The sequence below is a fragment of the Brienomyrus brachyistius genome, unplaced genomic scaffold (assembly GCF_023856365.1).
Source record: "Brienomyrus brachyistius isolate T26 unplaced genomic scaffold, BBRACH_0.4 scaffold90, whole genome shotgun sequence".
In the NCBI taxonomy this organism is placed as follows: Eukaryota; Metazoa; Chordata; class Actinopteri; order Osteoglossiformes; family Mormyridae; genus Brienomyrus; species Brienomyrus brachyistius.
In genome coordinates this window covers 536,719-548,870 of record NW_026042365.1, presented here as the reverse complement: position 1 = coordinate 548,870, position 12,152 = coordinate 536,719, and positions in this window count along the sequence as shown.

Here is a 12,152-nt window from a genome sequence, read left to right as displayed (position 1 = left end):
TATATTTTGCCAGTCAGTATCTTACAGGGCAGCGACCGACAGGACTGGCCCACCTGGAAAATTATCACACTTCCCGATAGTCAATCTAGATCTGGAACAGTCTATAATACTACTTATTTAGGAGATTTCTGGGACCCCCAGGTTGGTTGGAATAAAACTTTGGTCTAGGTTGATGGGGCCTTGTGGCCCTTTACCAGCTTGCCTCGGCGGGGGGGCTGTGGGTGGGACTGGGGGGCTCGCCGCCTGTCCCGCCTCTACTGGCCTCCTTGTATGGGGGTTGGCGCCCCCTTAGTCCCTCGCCGGCTCCCTCTCGGGTTGGGCGGGTGGTTGTCCCTGGGACACGGGACCGTGGGCCCTTATGCCGTGGGGGTGGTGGGGTGGCCTTGGTTTCCTGGTTCCTCCTGCCTTCACCTTCGCCCAGGAGTGAGGGGGGCACTGTCACGCCCCCCGACGGCATCAAATGCCAGCACATCCAATGACAAATCAACTCTCACCTACACCTGCACATACAAGAATGGAAGTATAAGAGGTTGAGCGATCAATATCATTATTATTATTACTTTTTAGCGTATGTTATAGATATAGGGATTTAAATATACATTTACACTCTTTACACTGTACCTTTAATTTTATGTAAAAAAAAAAGTTGTCCTCTGAAGAGGGGGGGTGGTGGTGGGCAATAAAAAATAAATAAAAATTTAGGAGATTCCTGCAAAACAACCATTTAGTGAAAATTAGTGACTATTTTGCGAAAAGGCAAAAGCAGGGATAGAGAAGAGGAGAAACTCCGCTGTGTTCTGGAGTCCAGCAGTGATTTCCTGCCCAAAGTCTGCTTGTCGTCAATGCCCTCCTCATTTTTCATCGTTTCATTCCTCTGTCATTCCGTACGAAATAAAAACATTTAAAAGTGGAAAGGGAGGAAAACTCTGGGCCAGTTCGCTACTTTTTAGTTGTGGGAGGATTTCCTGTGCGGAGGATGGTCGCCCCACATTTTTTCTTCTTCCTTAATTTCCCAGGAAACCCTCTCTCCCCTTTTCCCACCCATCCAGACTGAGTGCTGATGTTCTCACAGTGCTGCACCGCTGACACATGTGAAGGAATCTTGGCGCTGACCAAACCACATTTGCAATTGTGTGTTTATGTATATGGGCTAATGTTCTTGAATTGGCACGACTGTGGCATCTCCAGAGGGTCCTACACAGAGCTTTCCTGGACAGTCACTGAGTCGGTGAATAGTGCCAGTGGCAGGACAAAATGGAAGGCAGGTGTCATTCGATGAAGTGCAGGTAGACACTTAAGGACTTAATTGTGTTTACTAGCCAACAGCAACTGCACATTCTTTGGAGAAAAGAACAACTACTAAAAAATAACTACTCAGTCACCCTCAGAATAACTACCCAGGCACCCTCAGAACAAATACCCAGTCACGCTCAGAATAACTACCCAGTCACCCTCAGGACAAATACCCAGTACCACTCAGAATAACTACCCAGTCACCCTCAGGACAAATACCCAGTACCACTCAGAATAACTACCCAGTCACCCTTCAGAACAAATACCCAGTCACCCTCAGAATAACTACCCAGTCACCCTTCAGAACAAATACCCAGTCACCCTCAGAATAACTACTCAGTCACCATCAGAACAAATACCCAGTCACCCTCAGAATAACTACCCAGTCACCCTTCAGAACAAATACCCAGTCACCCTCAGAATAACTACTCAGTCACCATCAGAACAAATACCCAGTCACCCTCAGAATAACTACCCAGTCACCCTCAGAATAACTACTCAGTCACCCTCAGAATAACTACCCAGTCACACTCAGAATAACTACCCAGTCACCCTCAGAATAACTACCCAGTCATCCTCAGAATAACTACCCAGTCACTCTTCAGAACAAATACCCAGTCACCTTCAGAATAACTACCCAGTCACCCTCAGAACAACTACTCAGTCACCCTCAGAATAACTACCCAGTCACTCTTCAGAATAAATACCCAGTCACCTTCAGAATAACTACCCAGTCACCCTCAGAACAACTACTCAGTCACCCTCAGAATAACTACTCATTCACCCTCAGAATAACTATGCAGTCACCCTCAGAATAACTACCCAGTCACCCTCACGTAAATAAAAAGTAAATCCATAAAAAAATGTATTTATGAATCACACAGCATATGTACAAGGTGAGGTGGGAGCACATGCCACTGTGAAATTTTGCTTCCTATTGAGTGGGTCATAGTTCAGGGGGATTTCTACTGCTCAACAAGTTAACCAAACATTTAATCATAAATAGTTCTTTAGAAATCTCCTGATGACACTAAATGTTATGTTTGTCTGTGACTGCAGGGATCTGCCACATTATGACCAAGTTGGGCAGCTGGAATGAAAAAACTCTGTGAGAAATAGGCAGTAGATTAAGGGTGTAGTGGGTGGGGGATTCTATAAATAAATGCCTGCAACTCCACTTCAAAAGTTCATAAGTTCAGATTCATCTGTATGCTGACCAAATCGTACAAGTGTGTGACACTGCCCCCTAGAGTTAGAAAAGTGAACTAGCCTGCATAAACAGGCAGTGGTCTATTGAGCGAAATTCATGCCACCTTGAAATGCAAACACGACTTTGGCATGCGTTGCAAAAACAATTGATACGACGTGCTGGTGTAGTGAGCAGAGGACAGAAACTGTGTCATGTGGAAATGCAGTACACAAGAGGCATTGCTTTTCGGTGAGTGTCATGAAGAGAACGTGCCACAGTGAAAAGCAATATCATTAGGTTTCTTTGCATCTTATTTAACTATCACCCAGAAAAACAATTAGAAGGGTTTACCTTACACGCCATTAATTGTGTCACCGAAATGCAATGGCCATCTTTGCTCTGCTGCATCGGCTCGTTTTCATTTTCAAAAAGTACATGCTGAAATCATGCCTCCATCCATCCATCCATCCATCCATTTTCCAAACCACTTATCCTACTGGGTCGCGGGGGGTCCGGAGCCTATCCCGGAAGCAATGGGCACGAGGCAAGGAACAACCCAGAATGGGGGCCAGCCCATCGCAGGGCACAGAAATCATGCCTCCATGAAATGTAATTACTGTCCAATCACAGCTCTCTAGCAAGTGGGGGGCGTGGTCATGCAAAATAGGCTGGGATAACTGCTTAAGATCTAATCGATGAGGTGACAGCCACTATATGACAGGCTACGGCCACAAACACTACAGCAAGCTGTGTCCAGCTGCCTCACTTCATAATGTCTACTACAGAAATATTTAGGCACAAAATGCTTCAGCAGGTAGAAAGTAATGCTGTGAGCTAGGAGTTTGTCATTTATAAAGTAGACTGGCTCCTGGAACACTTGCAGCAGGCAGTGGCTGTAAGTGGCCATTGGATGGAAGAAGCCAAAATTGACAAACTGTGAACCTTTTCCTTTATCTCTGCATATACAAGTAGACATGACAAATGTAAAGCTGAACAGTTAATTGACGCATTCATTCATATATTTTAACTTAACAATGACTGAAAACGGTGGTGGGCAGCAGCAGTAAGGGGAGCATTCAGACCTTCTGTGCTTGGTTAGGACTCCTGAAGAAGCTGACAGGTACCAGCCGGCTAAGCAGCATGTGGTTATGACAATTGCCGAAGAACACTCAGGTTTGGCAGGAGTTCAGTGAGGCCATGGAAAATGGTGTTGGATCAGCTTCTGCAAAACCGTCAGGCAACTCAAGAAGGAGAAGCAGCCCTGCTGACCTCAAATGGGGATATAGTCACACAGTGGAAGGAGTGCTTTGAGGACCTCCTGAATCCCTCTAAGATGCCTTCCTTGGTGTAGCTGCCCTTGGTCTTCTGGAAATAACACGTGAAGAGTCTTCCACAGGTGCCTCTACAATCTTCTGGTTAATCAAACCCTACCATTGCACCACGACAACTAAAAACATATACAAAACACATACATCCATCCATCTCCTACCGCTTTTCTGAGTCTGGACGTGGGGCAGCAGTCTAAGCAGAGAAACCCAGACTTCCCTCTCCCCAGGCACTTCGTCCAGCTTCTCTGGGGGAATCCCAAGGCGTTCCCAGGCCAGCCGAGAGACATAGTCCCTCCAGCGTGTCCTGGGTCTTCCCTGGGGCCTCCTCCCAGTGGGACATGCCCGGAACACCTCATCAGGGAGGCGTCCAGGAGGCATCCTGACCAGATGCCCGAGCCACCTCATCTGGCTCCTCTCGATGCATCTGGCTCCTCTCGATCCCAGAGCCTATACTCTGAGTCCCTCCCGAATGACTGAGCTCCTCACCCTATCTCTAAGGGAGAACCCAGCCACCTTGCAGAGGAAACCCATTTCGGCCGCTTGTACTCGTGACCTCGTTCTTTCAGTCACTACCCACAGTGAATGTAGATTGACTGGTAAATCGAGAGCTTTGCCTTTTGACTCAGCTTCTTCTTCTCCATGACAGACCGATGCAGAGCCCACATCACTGCTGACGCCGCACAGATCCGCCTGTCAATCTCCCAAATCCAAATACAGATCTTCATGTTAAATTTCACCTTTCTTCCATACACAGGTGCACGCACTACATCCCTTGAAATTAAGGGTTGTCCCCCCACATGACAGTTGGCACGCATTTCTTAAAGGGGCAAAGGACATCGTGTCATGTATGGAATACCAAAGGACATCCTATGTTCATACATGAAACATCCTCCAAAACAAACCACAAATACGGAATTCACAAACTACACAAGTCTGCCATTTACGCTTCGAGAAAGTGGTATTGGAAAACTCAGAGGTAATCAAGTAGTCAAAAGCCACTCTTCAGCAGTAAGGCTCCAGGAGTGGATAATACTCTTCCTGAGTTCTTGAAGGCGTTGGATGTTGTTGGGCTGTCTTGACACACACATCTCTTCAACATTATGTGAACGTCAGAGAAAGGGTCTTTGGAGTAACAGACTGGGTTGGGGGTCCCAATCTTTAAGAAAGGGAGTCAGAGCATGTGTTTCACCTTCAGAGAAAATCATATTCTTTAGTCTCCATAGAAAAGTCTATGCCAGAGTATTGGAGAGAAAGATGCATCTGTTGGACAAACCTTGAATCAAGGAGGAGTAATGATTGATTCCATCCTGGCTACAAGCCACTAAGACCAGCTCCATAGCCTTACAAGGATGTTGGAGAGTTCATGGTAGTTCATGGGAGCTGAAGTCGGTGGTCAGGCAAGGGGCATTGGGCAAAGCAAAACCCGGTGTCAAAGGCAAGACAAACGTCAGACGATGGACATTACCAGATCAGAGGGCACAGCAAAACTTGGAGTCTCAGGGAAAAATTTTAACCATACCTGGGAAGGGGCGTGGCCCCAAATAAGATGCACCAAATCACAGGCAGGATGAGCCAATGACAAATGAGTCTCCTTATTGGCTTATCAAGTTTTTGTTTTTCTGCCCACCAACGCCCCCCGTCTTCGGAGAACAACTTTATTTTAACTTAAAATTAAAGTTTAAAGATATTGAATTCCACTGTGGCCACTCCGAACTCACCCGCCCTACTACCGTGATTATACAAAAAAAAAAATAATGGAGGGAGGAGGACACAGAAACAATAATCATAACAATAACAGACATGGGGAAAGAAAAAAAAACATGACACACATAACATTCATTACAAGGACATCAAACAAGAAAACAGTAACAGCAGGCTGATGGTGACAACAATAAAAAGTTATAAGAACAATAATATCAACAACAACAACAATAATAATAATAATGTTACAAATAGGTATTATATATATGTAGCATACATACATGTGATCATACACATACAAATTGAATATTTCAATTCCTATATCTATAAGTTACTTTAAAAAGTAATACAGTGATCCCCCGTCTATCGCGGGAGATGTGTTCCAGACCCATCAGCGATAAGTGAAAATCTACGATTTTTTTTAGAATTTAAGCCTTAAAATACCCCCCTCCTCCCACGCTTTAAACACATGTAAACATATTAAAACAACAGATATGGTATGCTGATGTCGGGCTAAGGATATGAGTAACATAATATATATATATAATATAACATCTGTAAACGCAATGGAATATGTAAAAATAAAAACATATATGGCTCTTTTCATTCTTCTGTATCGTACCGTCAATCCATTCAAGCCATAATGGTGGGCAACGTCCGAATAACGCTTTCCTTCTTGAAGCATATCCAGGTATTTTACCTTCTCCTGAATGGTCAAGGTCTTCCTCTGGCGCTTAGGCTCACTACTACCAGAAGGCTTAGAAGATGCAGGACGCTTGGGAGCCATCGTAGGGCTTAAAACAAAACGAAGACAATCGGACCACAAACAAGGTACGCGATACGCAGACAACTACGCAGACAAAAATCCGCAATATAGCGGTAGCTGAACCATGATATAGCGGGGATCACTGTAATAATAATGATTTTGATCACTCAACCTCATATGCGCCTATTCTTGTATGTGCAAGTGTAGGAGTGAACTGATTTGTCATTGGATGTGCTGTTAATTGATGCCATCGGGGGTCATGACAGTGCCCCCCGCCCCGGGCCCAAGGCGAAGGCAGAGGGAACCAGGCCACCCTGTCGCCCCCATGGTATAAAGGTCCACAGCCACGCATCCCCAAGACAACAACCCGTCCGACCCGAGAGGGAATCCCACGAGGGACTAAGGCGGCGCCAACCCCCATACAAGGAGGCCCGCAGAGGGGGGATGGGCAGCGAGCCCCCCAGTGCCACCCGCAACCCCCCCACCGAGGCAAGCAGGTCCAGGGCCAAAGGGCCCCGCCAACCGGAAAACCACTGCCCCCCCTAGCGGAGGGCCCCCCAAACGCCAGAGTGGCCCCAACCCCCTAACCCCGCAGCAACCCGGCACCCCCTTCGACACTGCAGGATGACTGAAGGAAGGCCCATATGAAGTATCCCCCCCTCCACCGTTGAGCGAACCCCTGGCGACCAGAGAGTGGCAGACCCCCCGTCCGGCCCAAGCCCAACCCCCCAATTCGCCTAGAAGAGCCCAGAGCGTCCCAAGATACCCCGGACCGCCCACCAGGGCCCCACCACGGTGCAGCAGAACCAAAGACCACCCGGCCCGCGGCCCAGGAGAGGAGGCCGCCCACACCAGCCAGGGCTGCCTGCATCCCCCGCATGATGGATCCTCCTCACGGTGGGCCCCCCGCCCGCACAGGGCCAGAGACAGAGAGTTAAGCCCCCATTGCTTCCCTGTCCCCTGTTAGTGTGAAGTGTGCATGTATATGTGTGAGAGAGTTGTGTGTTTATGTTTACAATGCATTAAAATTAAATTTGGGTATGAGGGCCCCACCCCCCTCCCTGCACCCCAAGGCCCTAATGCAATATGGACTGTGTACATAGCTAAAGTGCAACAAACGGGTGAGCAGCTGAGGCAGAAGAACCCCACCGCTGGCAGACGGCAGAGCCCCACCTGCCTCAACCCACCTCCTCAGCCCTAGTGTCATATGGTGTCTAATATGCAAGTAAAAATTGAGGGGCAGTGGCTCGGCGCACCTCCCCACTGACCCTCAAAGCCCTAGTGTTGTATGAAACGTGGTGTCGGGCCCAGGGGAGCAAAAAGGGCGTGCCAGGAGTGCCCCCCCAACTCCCCCCCGGCACTGGGGCCAAATCCCCGACTGGAGTCCCCATCCCCGACCCCACACAGCCGGCAGAGGCGGCCAACCGGGGGGCTCAGGGGCACCACAAACTTTAAAAATTACTGCATGAATATTAGCAGTAATGTTCATAAACAATCAATGAATGTTACGATCATCATATATTCGGCAATTAAATAACTGTAACTGTATCAAAGTATCAAATCAGACTAATAACAAGCTTAATTTTCGGTCTTTTTGTAGATTGTGAAGTGGCACCACTGTGTCCAGGGGATTCAAGAAAAACTGTGTGCACACAAGTGTAAGTATCACCTCTTAGCAAAGATATAATTTTCTATTTCTGTATATGCATTGATTATTAGATATAGGATTTGAATACGGAACTTATGTACATCCAGAAGTCCTTATATGTCCTGCCACAGATATAAAAGTGATGGAAGACAAGATAATACGAGTACTTCTATGGGACATGGTATAGCAATTGCTCATGTAGTAGGAACTGAAGCAATTTATTCGTTCCATTTTTTTCTATGACCTCAGAGGGGGACATAAATGGGGGTGTCGGACCTGTAACCAGCTGAGGTGAGGGGGCTGTAGCCTGCGCTGGAACGGGACGCAGGGGGGTGGGATGAACCAGGGCTGGAGCTGGAGATGGATCTGGAGTTGGGCTTTCAGGTGAGGATACGCGAGGAGACGAAGGAGGAGAGTCCATAAAAAGAGATGGAGATGATGCAAAAGAGGATGGGACTGGTGACGGATATAGGAAGGAAGTGGAGGAAAAGGATGAAAAATAAAGCAAGAGTAAAGGCTATGTTGGTCAGAGTCTTTTCCATTATGGTGGGTTAGTAAAACACAGCAGCTGAATGTCCAAATGAGTTTAAATGAGACATTAAAATGGGCAGATATGGGCCACCCATGTTGTACCTGTGTGCCACACATATGGGCTTGTAATCTGGGAAGAGGTGGAGACTCATTGTCTTAACACTCTGGGTTGTTAATTGAACACTGTAAGAGTTAATAAATATTAACACTGGAAAAACATTATTCACTGCACACTGTAAAAGTGTTAAAGGCAACACTGACTGATGTGGACACATTTACACACCATACAGTGTTAATTTAACACTGGCAGACGTTTTTTTTCCTGACTTTTGCTTTACTTGTGCATTACATTTGAGTTAGAGAAAAAACACGGAAAGCTTTCATTATAAATGTATTTATTTAAGCATGAAAAATGTAGGAATATTTAGCTCAGGTAAATTTTAATATCTCCACCAAAATGAAATCTGTGATGATTATTAACTAATTCTTATGCCAAATGGTTGGTTAATGTAAATCTGTTAATGTGAAACTTAAATGGGATTTACTAATTACCAGTATCGCTTAGTAACCTGGGTTAGAAGGCTCGTCCAGCGAGCTGCATCACCAGGTAATGTAAACGATCGGTAGCGAAGCTCCCCTCATGGCTGATGAGAGGGAGTCTCGCGATATTTCAGGCGAGTTTGAGGTTTCAGAGCTCAGTAGCCAAATCAGTGACTTACAGTGAGCTCTAAATGAACGGAAGCTGAAGTGGTGTAATAGACATGCATTTATTCCTAACTAACACTATAGCATGACAGATATTACATTTAACATAAACCACAAACACAAAATAACGGAATAGAAACAAATAGGATATAAATTATGGAAATGCAATGACCGGATTTAAATGAGTAACCTTAAAAGGGAAATACTGTTCGGCAAAGCAAGCACAGTTTGTGGAAACACGACCCTAAAGTCATAAAGCAGGCTAACAGAACTGCTTAGGTTGTTAGAATGAAAGGAAGCTGGTTTACTTGTTTGCAGAGTGGAGGGGGTCTTGGCAGTAGGTCGCAGAGGTGATGAGCTGAGGGAATGGTAGCACCCAAGAAGGTGCGGCGTCTGGAGCGGTTGTTGGAGTGGAGCCCCTTGGATTCTCTCTCCTTGAGAAGCTTTAAGGTGAAAGGCTCTGTCTTGGTTGCAGTTCTCTGTTGGGTAGCAGGCCTTCACCGGCAGGCTTCAGGAGGGCTTCTCACGGGCTGCTCTTCTCCCGGGGCTTCTCTTCTCCTCCCTCTGCGGGGCTGATGTTCTCCTCTGCTCCTCTCTCTTTTTCCAGCTGCTCTGTTCTGAAGTGCCAAGTTTTATGGTCTAAAGTTCATGAATAGGGATGACCAGGAATTTGACACCTGAAGCAATGGCTGATCATCTAGTTAGCGCCTTTCAGAGGGGTGTCTGTTTCAGTCCTTTTGGTATTTATGACTAGACTGGTACCATTTTACCGATAATTTTTATTAAACTGGTGTAACTTTTGATACTTTTGACTTGGAATCAGGAGTGATTCATACCATCTGTATTAATTGATTAACAATTTCTGATATTATGTATGTTAATTAATCTCATCCATATACATTATTGCTCTTTTGCGTTGCACATCAACAGAGGTTAATTTGTACAAACACGACATTGCATATTCACATTTAAACAGCACATCTTACTGTAATGATCGCTGGTCGGTGAACAAGCAGGAAGTGGGGAAGTACGAGGCTGGCAGCCGAGGATGCAGGATATGGGGTTTTATTCAGGAAAAACAGGGCAGACGAACTGACATCAGTGACAGACCTGGGGAAACAGACTGAAACGCGGAATAAATACAGGACATGACAGCAGACTGATGGAAAACAGCTGGGCACAATCGGGGAAGCACACGTGGTCGATCAGGCGGGCGTGGCACACAGGAGGACTGGACGTGCAGGTCATGACACTTACCCTTAGACAGGCGTAGCCGTTAGTTTGTTGCAATACCAATTTATATTGCACATCTGGGAACAACATATTTTGGTTGGTGTGGCTTATCCCAATTATCTGCTCTCCAGAATTGATAATATACACTTTAATTCAGTCCTTTAATACAGAATAGTAGAGGACACTGCGATGGGCTGGCCCCCCATCCTGGGTTGTTCCCTGCCTCGTGCCTATTGCTTCCGGGATAGGCTCCGGACCCCCCGCGACCCCGTAGGATAAGCGGTTTGTAAAATGGATGGATGGATGGATAGTAGAGGACAAAGAAGTGCTAACGGACCACAAAGATCAGATAAGGGCCACAGAGGAATGTGGAAAAGGGGGGTTTATTAAACAAAGAAAGAAAGAACCTCTGATAGTTAGAAGCCACCCTAAGATACCTGCTTACATTATTTAATCTTCAACATTCTTCTGGGATAATCATGAGAGCATGTATGCAGGGGTAGCTAAACACTAAGATTGTCTAAGGACTCGCACAAACATAACCTATCTGGGTATCGAGACTAGTAGTCATGAGTAAATCAATATATAGGGAATACAAAGGCTGAACTTAAAAGAAACTTTCTTTAGGGTGTTGGGTGAATGGGTGGTATGTAAGGCAGGATGTATGGGGAGGGGGTTGCGTGCCAAGTTGAGGGGCTCCTGTCCTTGAGGTCCACTCTGCTGTCCGTAGGACCCTAAATCTTTGGGCCATAAAAGATGGAATTCTGGCCTCCCTTGTTATCTGTGTGCATCTGTGTGTGTGTGTGTGTGAGCTGTGTGTGTGTATGTTTAAGTGTGTTTGTCTGTGTGGGGTCACTAACCCCCCTTTTGTACCTAGGCCAACGAGTACCTCTCATGCCAGGTCTTGTCTCAGGCAACCTGGAATCTCAGCCCTGTCGTATGCGCTTGTGTGATCCTACAATAAGATAGTATTCTTCAATCAGGGTAAAAACGAACCAATCGAGCCGTCCTGACAATCACCTGTAGTGAATAAAATGTATGGAACCAGTCTTGGTGAAATCCAGTGAGAATTTACTGTTAAACAGCTGTATGCAATTCAACATATTTTTGTGACGACTAGACCAAGACAGTCAAATGAGTTCAATTTACACCATAGAGTGTCAAGTCAATAAGTAAAAACAACACTCACTGCACACTGCAAAGTGTTAAAGGTAACAATGAATGGTGTGGACCCATATAAACACCATGCAGTGTTAATTTAACACTCGCACATTTGCTGTGTTACGCATTTAATTTGTCGGCCACTTTTTGCCAGCCATATTTTCTGATTTGGGCCATTTTTTAAGTGTTTCCTTTAGTACATATTAAATCTTTGAATTCATCATACTGGATATTGATACTAGTAGTCGGCATGGTGATGGCTGAAGGATAATCTGTTAGTCTTTATGGATCTAAACCATCTGCCCGAAGACAGGCATTCAAACAGTACATGTCCAGGGTGTGATGAGTCCTGAAGAATTTTCTCGATGTTCCCGAGACAATGGGAACTGTGCGGTTCTTCAAGTGAGGGGAGAGGACAGCCGACTATCCGCTGGGTGACCTGAGTGACCCTGAGGAGCTCGTTCCTCTGTGCTACTGTGCAGCGGTAAAAGGACACCAGCAGTTTCTCAGGGATGTCGTTTGTCCTGAGAACTCTCAGGAAGCAGAGCCTCTTTTGGGTCTTCTTCACCAGTTCAGCGGTGTGTGTTCCCAGGTCAG